The 14,835-nt window shown below is 36.2% G+C and overlaps 1 protein-coding gene and 1 pseudogene across 5 annotated transcripts in view; one reads left to right on the top strand and one right to left on the bottom strand.

Moving 5' to 3' along the window:
* The window catches only part of ARFIP1 (ARF interacting protein 1), a 124,959-nt gene that overhangs the window by 4,830 nt on the left and 105,294 nt on the right, over positions 1-14,835 (top strand). The window lies entirely within an intron of this gene.
* On the bottom strand, positions 11,304-12,079 carry LOC108529046 (ribosome biogenesis protein NSA2 homolog pseudogene; annotated as a pseudogene).

The raw sequence follows: 14,835 nt of genomic DNA, 5'->3' as shown, positions 1-14,835 counted from the left end.
AGACAAAGATTTGGGGATCTGAAGGTAGTTGCAAAACAGGCGATTGCTCAAATCTTTTGTGAAAATATGGCAGTGTCTGCCATGTTCTCACCTAAGATAAGAATTTATATTTTATTTTTGTGTATCTGTGATAGCATTGGACTAGCAGCTCCTTGATTTTCAACCTTGAGCCTCATTGGTCCCTGGGGAACAGTGGCATACTGCCTTTGGAACAGGATCATAAAAGCAACAGAGTTAGTGGTAAGCCCTAAATCATCCAGAGGAGGGAGTCAGTTCACCAACTCCAGTTTCTGCTAGCCTGAGATAGTCATCATGGCACACATAAAAAATGATTATAATTGTACGGCAGACTAGAGCCAGGCTCTCCCTGGTTCCCTGGAAGCTGTGGTGCGAGGGAATGGGTCACAATTTCAGCACATCTGTAATCCATTCTTGGCACACTGGTTGGAAATCTTTGCCCTAGAGAAAAAGAATATGTTACTTTGTTTAATACCTTCTGTTTGTTTAGCATGTAATAATTTACAAAGCACTTTCACATATATCCTCATTTTATTTTTACTTCGGCCATTCCAAATAGGTAAAGCAGATAACATCACCATGTTAGAAATAAAGAAATTGAGATTTAGGTAAAGTGCTTTGTCCAGGGTCACACACCTACAAAGGGATGGATCAAGAATTTACACCCCCAGTGGAAAGAGACCCTGGATATAAGCCCGTGATCTGTAATCTCTAAAATGGCCAGGACCTTATCTGTTTTATTTCAGTGCTAAATATTGCCCAGGCTGGTCTTGAACTCCTGTGCTCAAGCGATCTTTCCGCCTTGTCCTCCCAAAGTGCTGGGATAACAGGCGTGAGCCAATGCATCTAGCCTAAGTATTATAAATTCTTGAAATAAAGATTCAAGTAATAAGCAGAAAATGGAAAGGATGTTTTTTCTGTTCCTCTAATCTCTCGACCCACCGCACCTCTCTCCCAGTTAATTTGAAAAGTAGGTATTGGGGAATCAGATGAAATATATGAGGAAGCTATAAACCTGCACTGTCTAATGCCAGGGGCACTAGCCACATGTGGCTATTTAAGTTAGTTAAAATTAAATACAAATAAAAGATGCAGTTCCTCAATTGTACCAGCCACATTTCAGTGTCAGTATCGTATGTGGCTAGTGGCTACTTTATTGGACAGTGCAAATTCAGAACATTTCCAACAACATTGGCCAGCCCTGATAAAATTTTAAAATGCGACATGGTATGATATGATACATAATTCCCATGTTGTTGAGCCATGAATTTAAAAATCTGTTACCCATGGTGCCTAGCAGTTTTTGTTTTAGCTGATGAAGTGTTATTGCCATGTTCTCTCTCAGCTTTTTGTTTTAACTAAATCCAGATGGTCAAAGTCTAAGTCTAATGTTTTTCTTGGATGTTTGGGGATTATAGTTAGCTGCTCTTCTAGGTTAAAGATGTCAGCTTCATTAAGGGCATGAGTGTTTTCTGTCTCCTTTGAGCTGTAGATCTGTATGTCTTGTTGTCTTGTTGACATCCTCTCTTGAATATCTTAAAGGTATCTCAAATCCAGTATGTCTAAAATAAAACTGATTTCTCCTTCCCTCCCTACCAAAACTGTACAACGTTGGTTCTTTCTTTGTTCCTTTTTTCAATGAGTGACACAATTATCTTTTCATTGTAAAATCCAGAAAACTAGAAGTGATCCTTAAGTCCCTCTCCCTGATAGATCCAATGATCAACAGGTTTTTAAAATCTTACTTTCTACATGACTCTTGAATTTTTCTATTTCTTCCTGTTTCCACTACTGCCATTTCATCTTGCCTGAAACTTTTACAGTAGCCTCCATTCATATCTATCCACTTCTGCTTTGGCCCCTCTCTAATTCATTACCCATCCTGAAGGCACAGTGATTTATTTTGAAACACACATTTGATTGTCACTCTCCTTCCTCCCCCAGTGCTTTTATGGCTTTCCATTGCTTCTAGTATCAAAATAAAACTGCTTAACAACGTTTAGCTCTCCAAACTCATCTTGTACCATGTTATGCGTAAGTCTCCCGTTCAACCATGCTGGCCTTCTTTAGTCCTTTGTATGTACCTTGCTCCCTGCCTTTTTTGCAAGGCTGTTGTACATGCTTTTCTCTCTGTCTGGACCATTCTTTCTTTACTTTCATTTCATTTCACTTGGTAGTGCCTAGTCATCCCTCATACCTCAGCCGAAGTTTTGCATCCTTAGAGAATATGCTGACCTCCCACATTAAGGTAATAGCATCATACATTTCCCACACTTTGCAATTTACATTTATTCATGTGACTATAAGATTGTCTTTCTGTTCAGTGGCCTATAAACTTCATGAAGGTAAGGTCCATTTCTTATTTTCTTTTTTGGCTCATTGTTGAATCCGTAGGATCTAGCTCAGTGCCTGACATGTAAATTTGACTCATTAAATTTCCAAGTTAATGGTATTAAGGATTTCAGTTCATTGAGTTTTGTAATACAAGAATTTGAATGTGAATTTTTATCAAAATAGTGTTAAAATAGTAATACAGTTTGAGCATTCCTAATCCAAAATCTTGAAATCCAAAATGCTGCAAAATTCGAAACTTGTTTGAGCCCAACATGATGCTACAAGTACATAATTCCATACCCAACTTTATGTGATGAATCGAAGTCAGAATGCAGGTGTACAGCAGTTTCCCCAAGAGAAAAAAGACCTGCCTGCCCCCTTCAGCTGCCATATATCTTTTCCTCATACACCCAGATACACCTACGCAAGCATGCCCACAAAGGGCAATACAATGCCATGTGTATGTGTAAGAAATGACTGGTTATTAGTAGCATATAAATTCAGAGACAGGAATGATGGTGATGTCAAACAACCACGGACTGTCCACATGAATGGCTGAGATAGTGACACCTTTGCTTTTGGATGGTACAGTGTATACAAACTTTGTTTCATGCAAAAAGTTATTAAAAGTATTATATCAGTTTACCTTCAGGCTATGTGTATAAGGTGTATATGAAACATAAATGAATTTTGTGTTTACACTCGGGTCCCTTCCTGGAGATACCTCATTATGCATATGCAAATATTCCAAATGCCAAAAAAATCTGAAATCCAAAACACTTCTAGTCTCAAACATTTTGGAAAAGGGATAATCAACCTGTAATTAAATTTCATTTAGACTATTTCTTTCAAGTGTATGGAAATAAATTATTAGGCCGGGCACAGTGGCTCACGCCTGTAATCCCAGCACTTTGGGTGGCTGAGGTGAGTGAATCACTTGAGGTTGGGAGTTCAAGACCAGCCTGCCAACATGGTGAAACCCTGTCTCTACTAAAAAATACACATATACAGATTAGCTGGATGTGGTGGTCTGCACCTGTAATCCCAGCTACTTGGGAGTTTGAGGTGGAAGATCATTTGAACCTGGGAGGCAGAGGTTGCACTGAGCCGAGATCATGCCTCTGCACTCCAGCCTGGGTGACACAGCAAGACTCCGTCTCCAAAAAAAAAAAAAAAAAGTGTTAGTAGTAGTTATATAAAATATAGCACAGTATTCTTAGATTATTTTGTAATAGACTCTTTTATTTTTGGATGGTTTTAGTTTTACAGAATTACTGTGAAGATAGAATAGAGCTTCCCATACCCACTTTCACCTATTATAAGGTATTAGGCTGTGTGCGGTGGCTCATGCTGGTAATCCTAGCACTTTGGGAGGTCAAGGTGGGTGGATTACTTGAGCTCAGGAGTTGAAGACCAGCCTGGGCAACATGGTGAAACCCCATCTCTACCAAAAATACAAAAAATTAGCCAGGAGTGGTGGTGCTCATCTGTGGTCTCAACTACTTGGGAGGCTGAGGTGGGAGGATCACTTGAGTCCAGGAGGCGGAGGTTGCAGTGAGCAGAGATCATGACATGGTACTCCATCCTGGATGACAGAGTGAGACTCTATCTCAAAAACAAAAACATACTACATTAGCATAGTACATTTGTCACAATGAACCAATATTGACACAATTATTAAAGTCCATGTTTTATTCAGATTGCCTCACTTTTCCCCAATGTCTTTTTTTTTTTTTTTTTTTTTCTCTGTTCAAGGATCCCATCCAGGATAGCATATTACCTTTAGTGGTCACGTATCCTCTCGTTTTGACAGTTTCTCAGATTTCCTTGTTTTTCATGACAAGTTGATAGTTTTGAAGATTACTGCCTGGTCAGGTATTTTGTAGACTGTCCCTCAGTTGAGACTTGTCTGCTGTTTTTCTCATAATTTGACTGGGTGATATGTTTCTAGGAGGAAGATCTCTGAAGTAAAGTGCCATTCCCATCACATCATATCAAGAATACAGCCTTTTTTTTTTTTTTTTTTTTTTTTTTTTTCTGAGGTAGAGTCTCACTCTGTTGCCCAGGCTGGAGTGCAGTAATGCAATCTCGGCTCACTGCAACCTCTGCCTCCCGGGTTCAAGCGATTCTCCTGTCTCAGCCTCCCGAGTCGCTGAGACTACAGGCACATGCCACCATGCCTGGCTAATTTTTGTATTTTTAGTAGAGAGAGGTTTCACCGTGTTGGCCAGGCTGGTCTTGAACCTCCCGACCTCAGGTGATCCGTGCACTTCAGCCTCCCAAAGTGTTGGGATTACAGGTGTGAGCCACTGTACCCAGCCAAGAATACAAACTATTAATATGATAATGTCATTGATATTAACCTTGACTACTTGGCTTGAGATAATGTTCGTCAGTTTTGTCCACTGTAAAGTTACTCTTTTTCCCCCTTCCTTTTGTATATTGTACTTTTTAGAAGAAAGTCTCTCTGAAGCACACAACTGAGGAGTGGGGAATTATGCTCTACCTCTTTAAGGGTGGAGTGTCTACATAAATTTTTGAAACATTTTCTGTAAGGGTTTTTTGTCTGTTCTCCCCTTTCAGTCATTTATTTATATCAATCTGACTCATGGATATTTATTTTATACTTAAGGGTAAATCCAGTAGTACTTCATTTACTTTGTTGCTCAAATTGTTTCAGCTTTGGCCATTGGGAGCTCTTTTAGTTGGTTCCTGTATTCCTTTGACATACTCCTATCATTGTGAGACTTCTGTTCTTGTTTTGTTTTGTTTTGGTTTGTTTGTTTTTGAGCACTTTTAACTTTCTGGTATTACAAAATGCTGTAGGCTCACCTACCACAGGCCTAGAATCAGCCTTTTCTCCAAGGAGCACTAATTCCTTCTATTGGAGAGTAGTGTTGGAAACCAACATCTGGGCACTCCGTGTGCTCATTGCTACTGGAATGTCGTTGCTTCTAGGCCCTCCCAGTGGACAGAGTGAGGAAATATATGTGTGTGCACTAGCTTATGTATATACACATATCTATAAATATTTCTATATGTAACTATATATATGTTAAGCTATATTTTTAGATTATTTACTTTGAGCCTTTTTCATTAAAAAAAATTACCTGTGAATATTGAAGGGATTTATTTTATATGGTTTTGTGAATTTAGTAACAAAAAGTAACTCTCCAGTTATCCATTGCTAAGGGAGAAAAGCAGTTCAGATAATACCAAATAACAGGTAACCTGTTTGATCTTTGAATGAAATCAATTACAACAACAAAGAGATGACCACCTCTCTTGGTTCTTGGTTGGCTTCACTGCTAATGTTCTGGAACTCAGCCGTCTATGAAGAATGAGGCCACAGCATGCCGATAATTTGGAGTTAATTTACAGCTAGTTTTCTTTTCAGTGAGTAATTTAGTTTTGAGAGTCTTATTTTACTTCTCATTAGTTTCTCTGTAACACAGTCTGAGTGGGGAAATTAAAAAGACTTCTGCAAACAGTCAATTTTGTTACCTAAGAGTTGGCTATGGTGGTAGAGATAGGCATAGTTGAAAATCTGTTAGGTTAACTTTTAAATTGTTTATTATACATATAATTCAGAATTAACTATATTTTGTTAGGGCTTTCTACTTTTGAATTATCTAGACTGATGTGTTTATCTTTTTTTTTTTTTTTTTTTTGGAGACAGAGTCTCAATCTTTTGCCCAGGCTGGAGTGTAGTGTCACAGTCTCGGCTCACTGCAACCTCTGCCTCCCGGGTTAAGTGATCCTCCTACCTCAGCCTCCTGAGTCACTGGGACCACAGGTGTGTGCTACCTTGCCTGGCTAATTTTTGTTGTTTTTTTTTTTTATTAGAGATGGGATTTTGCCAGGTTGCCCAGGCTGATCTTGAACTCCTGGGCTCAAGTGATCCGCCGGCCTTGGCCTCCCAAAATGCTGGGATTACAGGCTTGAGCCATCATGCCTGGCTTGATGTGTTTATCTTATTAAGTAGCCTGAACTTAATTTATCAATATGTAAAAGAACTTGTAGATATTTAGCAAAATAGCTTTTACAGATACCAGATAGCTGTTAATATAAAGACAGAAAAATAATGTAAATTATTCTGTATTATCTTCTTTGGTTATTCTATTTATAAAAATAAATGTAATATACTTTCAGCATATTGTGTGGTCAGCCATTTTCAGTTCTTTTGCATTGGACAATAAGGAAAATGATTGGTTTTTCTTCTTGTTAGGAGAACTGTCATCATAGGAAACAAAATCATTTTAAATTGTTTTGACTGAAAACTTCTTTATTTTGGATATTTTCAACTCTGAACATATAGTTTTAAAATGGAGTCATGTATTGTAACTCAATTTTTTATTGTAAACAAGTCAGTTCAACTTGAAGATTAATATTCAGTTATGAAATCAAAACAACTCTTTTCCAGGTTTCAAGCAGTGTCATCTTGGTATAAACTCTGTTTTCTGAATATAAACCTGTTTTCATTGTAATTTCTAAAAATCCAGTAGGTTTCTGGATATTGTAAAGATGTGAATACAGATATAATTGTGCAAATTTCATAGTACTTTATTTGGAGGTGAGAATTTTGTTATGGTTTATAAAAGATATTTTCCTCTAGGACCTCAGGGCTGTTTTGGGACCTACAACTAAGTATGACCTCCAGCTGCTTCCATTCTTGATATTCGAAAGGTTAATAGTCTTTAGGTTAAATATAATGTGATATTATTCAACAGAAAGTATATGTTTTTCCTTTTTAACCTTGAACAAGTTCTGTATCTGATGTTTAGAAAGTATTTTAAAAGTTGTGGCAATATAAAATGTGTGGAAATTGTGGCTAAAGAATTAAAATAACTTGCAAAATAAACATTCTCATGGTAAAGAAAAAACTGATCTTACCATTCTCTTTCTATTTATCCGTGAATGAGAAAAGATGGGCATATTCCAATAGATTTCATCAAAAGTGAAAGAAACAGAGCCACTTAAAAAATTCTTTAGAATAATAACTGATCTCTGGAATATCAAGTCTAAAGAAACTAAGCAAAATCACTTCAAAGCAAGCCCAAGTTTTGCTAGTTTTTGCTCTCAGTGTTTTCTATTTACCTCTTTTATTGTCCTTGACTCACCAGTCAGAAGTTCTTGATCCTGTATATCATCATTCATAGTACTTTTCAAACTTTTTTTTTTTAACTAAAGTACCTTTAGAAAGAGTAATAACTCTTCAGACATTTCTTTGAAGACTCATATTTTATCGTAAAAATTCAGTAAATTTCTTTGAAGACTTACGTGTGTTTTTTTATTCAAGTGAATTTTGCTTTGGATTCCATCATATGTATTTTAGTGAAAAACAATGTAAATTCGTATTCCAGTGTAATGTGCCATGTTTATCTTGTCTGCTGTGGTTATATCTGCCCTCCTGTGTCTTGGGCATACCACTTCAGACCACCTGTTATATGAGTACCTGAATTTGAAAAGCTCACATTATGATTTGTGTTCAACAACACTCCTGCCATAAATCCTTTATCATTAGACTTCTGAATCTTTAAACTCAGTGTTGTCATGGAGACTCTGAAGGGGTTTTAGGGATCCTGGCAAATCTAATACCTCCTGCCCTCTCTTTCCTGGGTGCTAAGAAGACCTTAAATGCATTTAAGAGTGGTAGAGTGTAAAACTCTCCCTCACTAAAATTTGGAAAAGGATCTTATAAGATTTCCCTCTGTATAGATTTGGTCTATTCAGTATGTATATATAAAATATGATTTTGTAGTAAAATCAAAGCAACTACAAAGAGTTGGATGGATTTTAAACTTGAGGTGACAAATTCTAATTAATAATTCACTTTGTAGGTCTTTGGTTCTTACACTCTTTTGTTAGCAAATACCTCTGGCTCATTTATAGTAGAACCCCCAGAGATGACTTATGACATTTTGGCCTCCAATATGACTGGCCTGTGAGGGCTGAACATCAGTGGTGGTTTTGTAGTAGTAATTTATCACTCTGTTTTAAAGACAGCTTTCAAAGATAAGTGAATTCATATAAAAATTAGAAAATGTATAAGCTAAACAGCACAAATTGTAGGTCATAACTTCTTAAGTCTTGTTACCCCATGTTTTTGTTATCAAAGTTACAAACAAGAAGACCTTTAAGAAATAAATATGAGTGGATCAAGAGCACTTAAAGAATGAGCTGAGATAGCACCATTGGTACTCCAGCCTGGGCAAAAACAAAAATCCATCTCAAAAAAAAAAAAAAAAAAAATAATATATATTATTATATATATATATATTACATCAAATATCATAATACACATATCATATTTAGTACCTATCTCTGTAATTCACAGAAATTTGATTTATGTTTCTCTGTCTGCCTTATTTGGTCTTTTCCAGAGCTGAATGATAATGATGTACAGTAGTCTTCCCATAGTCTTGGGGGAGATGTTCCAAAACCCACATACCTGAAACTATAGATAGTCCCAAACTCTATATATACTAAGTTTTCCCCTATACATACATACCTATGATAAAGTTTAATTTGTAAATTAGGCACAATAAGAGATTAATAACAGTAATAATAAAATAGAGCAATTATAACATATTTTCTTAGTCTGTTTGAGTTGCTATAAAGGAATACCTGAGGCTGAGTAATTTATAAAGAAGAGAAGTTTATTTTCAGACCGTGGTTGACAGTTGATAACAAACTGTGGAAAACTAAAACATGGATAAAGGGAGGACCTACTATATTTTCCTCATTGGTGCTGTTTTATACAGGGGGTCAAATGATAACTCCTATTTCACGAGAAAGTAAAAGATAGCAAAAATGAACTGCCTTAACCTTCCATTTTCCGTGTTACTCTTCACTGTCTCTATAGGTTCCTTTTTCCTTTATTCTGGCCTCACTGGAAGAGATTTTCTCCTTTTATTTAAAGGATAATTCCTCTACCTTTGTTCAGAATTTCTTACTGTTTTTAAAAAAACTTTTAATCTAATTTTAGACTTGCATAAGAGCTGCAAATATAGTACAGAGTTCCTTTACATTCCTCACCCCATTTCCCCTAATGCTAACATCTTACATAACTAATATAATTATTACAAGTAGGAAATTCACATTGGCATAGTATTATTAAACTATAGCTCTTATTAGAGTGAAACCAAATTTTCAACTACTGTCCGTTTTCAGTCCCAGGGTCCTATATAGGAACCCACATTGAATTTAGCGATTTCTCCGTAGTCTCTTTTAAGTTTCTGACATTTTGCTTTTCTTTATGACTGTGACACTTTTGAAGAGTACTGATCAGTTATTTTTAGAATATCTCGCAGTTTGGGTTTGTCTGATGTTTTCTCATGACTGGAATGAGCCTATGAATTTTTGGCAAGAATACCACAAAAGTGATGTTGTGTCTTTCCTAGTGCATTGTATTGAGGAGTTTATGATATATGTCTTACTACTTACGATTACTTGATCACTTGATCACTTGAGTGTGCTGTTTTTACACTATGAAGTTACTATCCCTTTTTAGTTGGTAAGTATCTTGTTGGAGCTACACGGAGACTGTGTAAATCCTGTTTCTCCTCAAACTATTGCTCTCTAACTTTAGCATCTATCAAGTGGATCTTGTCTGCAGTGTTTGTGATATTTGCCTGATGTTGATTGTTTCCCACTTTGCTTCCTGTGTTAATTTACTTATTGTAGTCTATTGGGAAGAAGAGTTGTCCCTTTTCCTCCATTTACTTATCAGATTGTTTATATCAGTATGGACTCATTAATATTTTACTCCTTGTTTTTAATCTAGTACTATCATTTATTTTGTTGCTATATTTGTTCCAGCATTGGCTGTTATGGGCTCCTTCAGGTTGGCTCCTGTGTTCTTTCAGCAAACCCCCATCTGTTTTTGAAGTTTTCTTTGTTTTCCGACACCATGTCAGCATGTGGAAATTACTATGGTTCTTAGAGTCAGAATTATTACAAAATATATCGTGTATCCAGAGAAGTGTCACACCATCCTTAGCCTTGTTACACTGTTCCCATGCCTTTTTCCTTTCTCACCTGCCCGGGGTAGGTATCCTGTCTCTTCAGTTTCTCGTTTATCCTTCTGGTGTTTTGGGTTTCTTTTGCTTTTTCAGTAGAAATGTGTATTTTCTTATATCCCCCTTCATTCTTGCATGAACATAACATACTATAGGTATTTTTTTGCTTTTTTCAGACTTTGCTTTTTTAGCTAACACTGTGTCCTGGAAATCATTTCATATTATAGAGATTTTCCTCATTCTTTATTTCTCCCCACAGTTGCATAACTTGGATGTACCATAGTTTATTCAGTCACTTTCCTATGTGCCATATTCCTACCATAGGAAGGTAATTTAATATGGCACATCCAAGTTTCCAATATTTTACAATGACAAAGAATGCCGCAGTGTGTATTTGTCTTTGTATATTTGGAGGTATATTCCCAGGGTGGATTCCTTAAAGTGGAATTGTTGGGACCAAAAGTAAGTGTATATGCAATTTTGTTACGCATTACCAACACTCCCTTCAGAATGGTTGTACCAATTTGTATTCCCGTCAGCAGTGTATGTAAGTGCCTGTTTTCTTTACATCCTCACTAATGGAATGTTTTGTCATGTTTTAAAATTTCTGTGAGTCTAATAGATGAGAAATTGTATGTCAGTGTTGTTTTAATTGGCATTTCTCTAATTTTGAGTGAATTTGAGCAATTGTTATATATCTGAGGGCCCTTTTAATTTTGGTGAATTGACTGTGTCTTTTATCTTGTATCTGATTTTGGTCCTTTTTCCTTTGTTTTTTGTTTGTTTGTTTCCCATTTTAATGTTTACAATTTAATAATCTCTTGATGATTGCAGACAGGTATGGCTGTTTGATAGTATTCAGAAACATTACAGTGATGGTAGTTTTTTCAATTGGTGTGTAGTGCTCAACAATTATATATGAAATTGCTGTCAAACCAGTAAGACTGCATTTATGCATCCATCATTTTCAGGATTGTTGATAACCTGGGCATATTTCCCCAAATAACTTTACCTCCTTGCGTCACAAGGCCCAATTTGCTCACATTTACCTCAATGACAGTCTTTGTAATAACACCCAAAGTTGTATACAGTGGGAATGAGGGATTCTTCTTTATGCCAGGTATTGGTAGACAAAAGGTGGCTTTCAGTTCAGGATGTGTTACATGGGCTTTCTTGAAACGCAAGCCCATTGGCCTGATGAATCTTTCATATTTAGGTGGTTTTCTTGTAAAGCCATCTCCAGCAAAGCAGACTTCAGTAACCATCCTCTTCCATGCCTTCTTCTTTCTCTTTCCTGTTTGAATAACTTAATACTTCTGTTTCTCTCTGGGCACATACTTTGGGCAGAGGGACTTCCCATTTTCCCTCATTCTCTTTTTGTTTCTTTTTAATCATATTGGAAAGTACTTTAGCTCGAGATTGTCTCTCTGTCTAGCCGATAGGCAGGTACTGCTCCCTGTGGAGTCTTTTCATCATTCTTTTGTTTGATGTTTCTCTTTTCATGCATCTTGATAGTCTTTTTTATTTGTATTTTCTCAGCATGGTGCTGTTTATAATTAAGCTTAGCCTTCAGACCAATCATTTTCTTTGCCTTTTTTGAACATTCCATGAGCCTCTCAACTTTCCTTCTTTCTCTTTGTCTCATGGTAATCCAAATGTTATCTGCAGTGTTTACAGTGTAATTCAGTATATTCATTCTGTGGCATGGTGACGGCTGCAGAGTGACCAGAAGCAGCCCCTGGGGTGCAAAAATGCTCTCCTTTCCCTTTGTTTTTGAGAGTTCTTTATATATTAGCCTTTTATGGTGTATATTGCGAATATTTCATCTTAATTTGCTTTGCATGTACTGTGTGTGTTGTCCAATTAAAAAATTTTATGTAGTCAATATTTTCTTTTATTGTTTCTGGATTCTCCTTTCCCTATACACAACTTTAAGCAGAATTCATCCATTTGTTTTTTAGTACTTTCTCTGGTTTCATGTTTTATATCTAGATTCCTAATCCATTTGGAGTTTATTCTGGAGTATGATATGAGATAGAGATGAAGTTTTATATTTTCCAAATGGATACCTAGTTTTCCTGGCACCATTTATTGAAAAGTCCATCTGTACTTTAGTGATTTGAGATGCCACCTTTGTTATTTACTAAATTTCTGGGTATATTTGGGTCTAATTCTAGACTTCTTAAATTCTGCTGGTCTATTTATGTCTAGTCCCACACTGCTTTAATTATAGATGATTTTTGGTGTTGTAGTGTTTGATAAAGGTGGTCTACTTGTGGTTTTCTTTTTTCAATGTTTTCCTACCTATTCTTGCATGTTTGATTTTCCATATCAACTTGAATATCAGCTTTCCAAACTTTACAGAATAGCTGGTTAGTATTTTCATTGTATTGTCTCGAATTTATAAAGTAAGGGAGAAATGTCATCTTTCTAATGTTGTCATCCTGTCTAAGAATGGGGTTGTCTTTCTGTTTGCTCAGGTGTTCTTCAGTGTCTTTCAGTGGTGCTGAAATTTTCCTTGTGTGGTTTTTACACATTGTTTAGTTTGTTCCTAAGTATTTAATCTTTTTGTTGCTACTATAAATGGGATTTTCTCTGCCATTATTTTCCCTGATTATTGTTTTTGTATAGGAGAACTATTTTTTGTATGTTAATTTATTATCTTGCTACTTCATTGAATCTTATTTTTGAGTTAATTTTATTATTGATTCTTCAAGGGCTTTTAGGCTACCATTATATCATCCACAAATAAAGATAGTTTTACTTTCTCCTTACCTATTATTCCTCTGATTGATTTTTCTTAACTAGTTGATTTGGCTAATACCTCTAGTATGATGTTGAATAGTAGTAGAAATGGCTGGGCGTGGTGGCTTACGCCTGTAATCCTAGCACTTTGGGAGGCTGAGGCGGGTGGATCACCTGAAGTCAGGAGTTTAAGACCAGCCTGGCCAACATGGTGAAACCCTGTCTCTACAAAAAATTAGCTGGGCGTGGTGGCAGGCACCTGTAATTCCAGCTACTCTGGGTGGTTGGGGGCGGGTGTTGAGGCAGGAGAATCGCTTGAACCCAGGAGGTGGAGGTTGCAGTGAGCCAAGATCGCGCTACTGCACTCCAGCCTGGGCGACAGAGCGAGACACCGTCTCAGAAAACAATAATAGTAGTAGAAATGGTGGGCATCTTTGCCTTTTTCCTAATCTTAGTGGAAATGCCTTTGTTATTTCTTTATTAAATAATTTAATGGTTGTAGGACTAAAATGTATATATTTTATCATTTTGAGAAATTACCTCTTAATTCTTGTTTCTTTGAGTGTTGGGTTTCAAATGGGTGTTGAATTTTGTCACATACACTCCATCTCAGTGGTGTGGAGAAAATTGTATGTTTGCTACCTGCCTTAGATTTATGAATACGGTATGTACTGATAGATTTTCTAATTGAACCAATCCTTTACCTCTAGGATAAGTCCCATTTGGTCATGTTGTATTATTTTCTTAATTGTTACATTCTGTTAGCAAACAGTAAAATCGTTCCCTCCAGTGTATTTCTAGAGTAAAAATTTGTTTCTTTGCATTATTGTAGCTAAAATGGTGTCTTGGTACTTATTTGTGTGTGTATTTATCTCTGTGATTGGATTCAGAGTGCTTTTAGAACCGGAACTAGAGTTTACTTTTTATTACCCTTAGTGCCTAGCAGAATTCTTCATATGTAGTTGGTATCATCTAAATTTTACTGAATAAAAATAGAAGCAGAAATAGCACATTAAACTTTTCTTGAATGAAATTTGAGTATCATGTTTCACTTAGCGAACAGTCACATCAGTCCTAAAGAGCACTACCACCACATGAAGGTGGGGAGATCTGAGTTCCGGTCTGGAACTTTGTTTTACTTAGGTCACAAAAACTAACATTTTGGCATCAGACATCACAGTTTTTTCATCTGTCAAATCAAGTTGGTGGTCTGATCTATAAAAATCTGTTTCATATCTGAATGATCTTATGAAATTAATTTTACTTTTGCAGTGTGCATTTTACATTTTGCCAGATAATCTTTCTGAATTTTATTTCTTTAGAATGGTTTGCCTGTTGTATTGAATAGATATATATATGATTGTAGCAAATTACATATGAAAAGTATGTAATTCAAATATATGTATATAATTCAAATATACATATGAAAAGCAAATTCTGAATACAAATAAATTAGTTATTATTTTCCCCGTTTTTTTAGTTGGACAAATTTAAGCTTCAGAGATGGTGACTGATTTAGAGGAATTAGTAAGACTGGAGCACAACATGGGGTTTTCTGACTCCAGTTGCAGTGTTTCTGTGCCAATCTGCCATCTGTTTATGTGACACAGTACTAGGCACAGTGTTTCTTCAACTAAGCCAAGCTACTGTGATTCAGTGTGATAAGTTCTAATGTAGGATTTAGAGCTGGATTATTTATGTTTAGTCCAAAAATCAA

This window comes from Rhinopithecus bieti, unplaced genomic scaffold, assembly GCF_001698545.2.
Source record: "Rhinopithecus bieti isolate Rb0 unplaced genomic scaffold, ASM169854v2 scaffold_3878, whole genome shotgun sequence".
Taxonomy (NCBI): domain Eukaryota; kingdom Metazoa; phylum Chordata; class Mammalia; order Primates; family Cercopithecidae; genus Rhinopithecus; species Rhinopithecus bieti.
Note: the sequence above shows the minus strand (reverse complement) of the source record. Positions and strands in the feature narration are given on the sequence as shown.